At 36.8% G+C, this 6,519-nt stretch overlaps 2 long non-coding RNA genes across 3 annotated transcripts; both read right to left on the minus strand.

Annotated features, from left to right (window-relative positions):
* Positions 1–1,148: 1,148 nt before the first annotated feature.
* LOC106321141 lies at positions 1,149–2,969 on the minus strand. 2 transcript variants are annotated; one of them, XR_001266002.1, is made up of 4 exons: positions 2,468–2,969; positions 2,349–2,383; positions 2,119–2,265; positions 1,149–1,813 (listed from the first exon to the last, which is right to left on the minus strand). It is a non-coding gene; the product is annotated as an uncharacterized LOC106321141 (long non-coding RNA). The 2 variants fall into 2 exon arrangements; XR_001266001.1 differs by having other exon boundaries at positions 1,149–2,265.
* Positions 2,970–4,301: 1,332 nt separating this feature from the next.
* Positions 4,302–5,723, minus strand: LOC106321140. The gene is made up of 3 exons (XR_001266000.1): positions 5,562–5,723; positions 5,140–5,342; positions 4,302–5,050 (listed from the first exon to the last, which is right to left on the minus strand). It is a non-coding gene; the product is annotated as an uncharacterized LOC106321140 (long non-coding RNA).
* Between the last annotated feature and the right edge of the window lie 796 nt (positions 5,724–6,519).

Raw genomic sequence — 6,519 nt, forward strand, 5'->3', positions numbered from 1 at the left:
CTAAACTCAAACCCTAGACCTTAACCTCAAACCCTAGATCCTAAACCCAAACCTAGACTCTAAGCTCAAATCTTAAACCTTAAAGAAACAACATCAACATTAACCCAAACCTTTAGGATATAGGATTTGGTTTCAGGGTTTACGATTTGAGTTTAGGGTGTAGGGACTAGGTTTGGATATATGGTTCGAGTTTAGAGTCTATGATTTGGGTTTAGGATATAGGATTTGGGTTTAGGGTTTACGGTTTGGGTTTAGGGTTTAGGATTTGGGTTTAGGATATAGGGTTTGGGTTTAGGGTTTAGGATTTGGGCTTAGGGTTTGGGGTATAGATTTAAAGTTTAGGGTTTAGTTAGTAGCGTTAGCATCATTAAAATTGGCGTTATTATTTTTTTTCAATTATTTCGGATTTTTTAAATAAAATTAATCTATTTTATTATTAACCAGGTGATATTTTGATTGATAATACGAGGAGAGGTGAATTTAAAAGTTCACGTCTTGTTCTAGGTTTAAACCGAAGAGGAACATAACATTTTTTTTTCTGACACAATTCGGGTTTAAAAATGGGCCATAAAGCATTATAAAAAGCCCACAAAACTATAAGAAATAATATACCTTACGAACAATAAACGCTTAAGAAGTAATAACAATAAATTACAAAATTTTATCTGCGGGCTCTACTAACTTTTAATATGCATATGTAGACACTCTCGGAAGAAAGAAAAGTCTCCCATTATATATACTAGGGGTAGAGCTTCCGCGCTTGCGCCGGGTTATGGACGGAGTTGTCGCTCTATCTCTAAGTGTGGTAAGTGATGTCGTATTTGCTAAATTTGTGTTTTAATATCGTCATTGATTTACTTAGGCCAGCATTAACGGGACGCTTAGACAAGTGCTAACGGGTGGGGTCTATAGCAAAAGAGGAAGCACCGACGCCAAAGACGCTAGATCAAGCGCCGTGTTTTTTCAGTGTTTGCACTGTTTCATGGGCCCCACTGACATGTGGTGGCCCGTGATTGGTTCGTTTTTAAATTTTTTTATTTTTTAATCAGACAAAAAAAAACTTTATAAAAAAAAAAAAAATTAAGCACCCCCAAGCGTTAATGGTGCTCTTATACACTTGCACACGGGGTTCGTTTGTGTTGTTTTGAGAATAATTATGAGCGGACTCCTTTACTTCTCCATCTGTCACATTCACATGATCCTTTTGTAATATTGAAGGAGTTTGAATTTTCTCACATATAAAACAAAGAAAGCCTCAATAAGAGGTAGGAACCTGAGTTTCCAGAGAAAAGGAGGACACATGAAAGACCCCAAGGGAATGATCATCGGGGTGTACATCTGATATAGTTGTTGTACCTTCAGTATGATCCAGTTGTAACTCAGTCTTGCTGATACATTGGCTATATTCTTGCCAAATTTAGTCTTTGCATAATGTTTTGTTCCTCATGTTCTGTTTCCGTTTGGTTCCAGAATTGCTATCCTCAATAGTGGAAGTTAGTGAGCTGTAGAACACAGAGAATTAAAGCACCTGCCATCAAACATGTACAATGTATCATCTTCTGTATACCACTCGGTGTTGCCAGCTCACAGGTAGAATGCAACAATTGCAGAGATCGGACAATTCTTGTTGCTTGCAACATAAACCTCATCAACTTCATCCACTTGCTCATATTCAGAATCTTTTGTGCTTCTTGAAGCTTCTTCACTAACCTGTTTCTTTTCTGATTTCTCAGGTACACATGATAACAAAGACGAACCCTCCATTCGGGATGTTGCTGTTGCTGTAGGCAACTACTTCCAGTAAACCCATGATCTGAAACATACATAACAGAGATCTTGATGAGCTTTTGTGGCAAAAAGCAATGTGAGTTTAAGATACCCTTGATCAGAGATTGTGAAGCAACAATGGAAAGCACCAACTAATTTGAAGAACTATTCAAACTATAAAAAAGATTTGGTGAATGGGTAGATTTTCAATCTAAACTAGAGCTTATGCAATTAAATTCACCAAGCAACGCTATCCATGGGAAAGATTGGTTTGCATGAACGTAAATATGGGGTTAGCTGGTTGTTTTTTGAATGGTAGGAATAAAATTCATCTCCCGTCTCCGACCGAACCTTACTCCAGTCAAATCACAAACATGTATGTAAACTTATCCATCTGAAACGAAAGAAGTCCATCAATCCCATCAGACATCACGCTCATATACATACATTGGTGGTGGATCTTCGAGATGTCGTCATCCACTGTAGAAAACTCTGGCACTGCAATTAACAATTTTTTTTATTCAACATGCCGATTGATACATGAATAAAGTGCAAAGTGAAAGCATTCATAAGAACTTAACCATTCCAGATTTGATGGTAGGAAAATAATCTCCCTCTGTACAACAACAAAAACGAAAATCAATCAGAGTTATACAGTTATAAACACTTTTTAAAACCATAATTAAGTTTCAGAACTAACCTCCTCTTGAGAGATAACTTGAGTTTGTGGGAAATGTGAAGCAAAGAACGTCTTTTGCAGTCGCAGCGGCTAAGGTTTAGTGTATGTCTTCTCGGAGCCAGTGTTTGTGGCCGCGGGACCCCTCTGGTGGTGGTTTCATTTTCTATGGTCGACGGCGACGGATCTACGCCTGGGATTGGACAACCTAGGTTGGTGAAGACCCGAAGATCTGATGGCCACCGTTGTCCAGCCGGATTGGGAAGTTTGTCTTTTCATCCATGATTGCACCCTCTATGTTGTTGTTTTTAAGCTTCACCTGTAACCTAGGTTTACCGTTTTCCGGTACACTGAGATTGTAATATTCTGATGCCCGTTTTTGGGGCGAAACAATATAAAAAAAAACTTGAGTTTATTGGTTTCTGTTGACATCCCTCTTATATAGAATGAGAAGGGAAGTCGAGAGGATGCTAACGTTTTGAAAAAGGCTGTCATATGAGAAATTAATTGAAGAAGATGGAAGAGAAATTTTGAATCTAATAAGAAGGAAGAGAAATTAAGGTGTGATTGGTGACCACAGAACGAGAAGAAACGTTCAATTCCTTAAGGTTTCCATAAAAAAACACCGTTCATGAGGAATTAATTTTTCTTTCTATTTTTTATCATTTTTCTTTTATAGATAAATAACAAAGCAAAATTATTTTTCATTATTTTTGAGGAAGAAAATTTGAAAGATGACGAAAAATAAAGAAGGAAGTCTTAATTAAATAAAGAAGGAAGTCTTAGTTTCCATAAAAGTACACCGTTCATGAGGAATTAATTTTTCTTTATATTTCTTATCATTCTTCTTTTATAGAAAAATAACAAAGCAAAATTATTTTTCATTATTTTTGAGGAAAAAAATTTGAAAGATGACGAAAAATAAAGAAGGAAGTCTTAATTAAATGCGGGTCACACAAAACTGCATACGTGTACAGCTTTAGAAAAAAACAAAAACTCAACTATTATATTATAGACTAGGGGTCATGACCCCACGCAAACGCGGAGTTTATTTGTTTTGTACAATAATTTGAATAAATTTTTGGGGTTTTGTTATATTAATGAGTTTAATCGTTTTTCATTATTTGATTTATATTTTCTATTGTATTTTTTTGTGTGTTTACGTTAGACAGTGTGATATCTGTAGGTTCAGATCCTCTACAAAATGTACTTCTCTCGTTCTTTGCATTTGCACCTTGTTTAACTTTGTATAATGGTTGTCTTAGTTTTATCCCAGTATATTTTGCATCGCTACTCATTTGACTGTGTCTAGTTAATTGAATCACATTAAATCTCAGTTGTATTGAATGGTGACATTGTTTGTTTCTGTTTATAGAAAATCAATGGGTAATAAAGATAATATGTAATCAAAGCTGTTGCTTGTTTTTCAAGGCTCAACAGTTGTATTGTTTGTTGTATTGTTTTTTTTTTTTTTCTGAAAAAGGGCTTTCAAATTAAACTGCAAGAAAATACATGTATGAATTTTCATTTATAAGTTTGATAAAGTTTGCAACAAATAAAATGGTTTAAAGAGACCCTAGATAAAGATTCACGTTTGAATCCTAGAAAACAAGAGAAAAAAAGACATTAACTAGTGGTTGTAGTTCCCTCGGCCTCCACAACCTTGTTGTATTGTTTGTTGTCCGTCTAGATTGAACCTATAAGAAAGTTACAAACTTACAATATACGTTCATGTTATAAAGTCATTGTAATTCACATCAATTTGCTTTAACGTATATCCCATAGTATGGTTTGTGTGCGTCACATTTTATATATTCTTCCTAGTAAATATGAATATTAAAATGCATGTGAAACGTGTAGTTAAGTAGAGAGAGTCTTATAATTCTTATCAGTCTTATAGTTCTGTTAACGATCATTTTCTTCTGCTGAGCAATGGTGCCTTGAAAACAAAAAGTACATAAGAACAATAAGTAAGCTACATTTTCATGTTCCTTTCAAGACCCTTCGCGTTTATTTGACGGTTTTAGATTGGACATCGATGCATTTACAACCGCTCATGATTGTGATCTTCACGAGGTAATGATCATTGTAGCCTTCTCCATTGTCTGCTTCGTAAGATTCCAAGGCTGAAGCCACATCAGCTGCTGCTCTTTTCTCAACCTCATTGCTTTTTGTTCCTGCAGTTCCACCTTTCTGAGCAGGAACTCTCTCTCTCTCTGCAACACACAATGCTCCATAGATCACATAAACAACCAAGAACTTGTATAAGGTTCAGTTTAATCCAAAATTTACTTGCATAATCTTAAAACAATGGCCAATTTTGAGAAAAAAAGATAGAAATTGAAAATAATAGGGAGCTGGGTAACATTAAAAACTACCTACATTCAAAATCAAATAGGCATGACTGGAGTATTATACACCTATGAGAAAGAAGTTGCAAGTAGAATCCATTGATCAAATCAGATAGTATTAAAAAGTTTTAGATTATTAGATAGAGGGTAAGAAACAAAATCAGAACTTTTGATGGGATATATTTAAGGAGTCAGACCTGCATGGATCCAAGCATTGTGCCAGGCTATTGATATATAGACCTAAAGATCGACCTATCTACCACAACCAATCAATACAAATTCAAAACCTAAACCACAGAGCACAACCAACCAAAAAATCTAATTAAGATTATAGCAAGAACGCACTTGGATTGGATGGTGAGGTGAGCTTTGTGATGGGCAAGACAAAGAGAGCAAAGCTCACCGTTGGTGCAGTCAAAGTAATACATATTGCAATCACCCTTGTGAGAGTCTACATGAAACTTGCAGTGAACAAAGAACTGCTCTTTAAGCAGAGGTTTCAGGCATGGCGGCCATCAATTATCTTCCTCCTCTGGTCCACCAGCTCCCTACACCAAAACCAATACAGATTTGATTATCTGTTTCAGAACATAAACATTTTGTATACGATTATATATATATATATATATATATACTCCGAGAGAACATTTAAACATATCTCTTAAACCACAATTGAACTGAAAACTTTAGAAAAAAAGAATATCTAAAGTTGAATTACAATTGAACTTTCACAATTTTTTGGGTTGTGAAAGAGCTAATTAAGATACCTGAGAAGTTAGAACAGAGAAGGAGCTTATCCACTCCCATGAGCTCTCCACCACAGCGGAGATTCCTGGCCTCCCACGGTGGGTAAAATTTAAAACCACTTACATTCAAAATCAAATAGGCATGATTGAAGTATGATACAACTCAAACCCAAAAATATTGTTTGTGCAGGATTCGGTTGATTAGAATAATGAACGTATGAATGGGGTGACTAAAGACGCTTTTATTAGAATCAAACAAGAGGTTACAAGATTGACGGGAAATAAGGAGACAAGATCAAAGGTTTAAGCAACAGGATCAAACAGATGATTGGGAAACCCTAGATCTAGCCGCCTCTGTGTGTGTTGTCCAAAAAAAGTCCTCTTTTTGTTGTCTCCTCATCCCCTCTTATAGTGTATCCGTCCGTGATGCCCTAATCGTGTCGTCCTTTGGGCCCTGTCGTTAAAAGCCGAGTATGCGGGCCTTGGTACTGTTCTCTATAAGCCGAGCGTATTTAGTCGGCTTAGCTGATCGGCTAAAAATACTCTGGGATCGAGCCGACACCTTTAGCCGCTTAAGCCGACTAAACTGGTCAAGCTTGCCGGGCTAGGGCCTGTTATTCGATGGGCCTTGTGGAGGGATGTAATCCATCTCCTACAATAAGTCCCCCCAGTTCACTTGTGAGCGGCGTAGCGGTCTCAGTGAATTTGTGGGTTAGGTTCGTTCGTATATCAGGTCCTAGCGTGTTTAGTCGCATGCCGCTTTATTGACGTTTCCAGTCGCTTAGAGTAGTACTTCTTCATGATCTGCTTTGCTCGCCGAGGTTTTTGTCATGGAGGCACGTTTTACTCGGTAGGAGAATTATTCCGATATAAGGGCTCAAGCTTATCTCATCGGTTTACGTTAGAGGACCGGTTTAGACCGAAATCGGGGATTAATTTCGGTCTGGCATCTCGATTAGAGATCGGTTTGAACGAGAAA

This window comes from Brassica oleracea, unplaced genomic scaffold (assembly GCF_000695525.1).
Source record: "Brassica oleracea var. oleracea cultivar TO1000 unplaced genomic scaffold, BOL UnpScaffold01259, whole genome shotgun sequence".
NCBI classification, from domain to species: Eukaryota; Viridiplantae; Streptophyta; class Magnoliopsida; order Brassicales; family Brassicaceae; genus Brassica; species Brassica oleracea.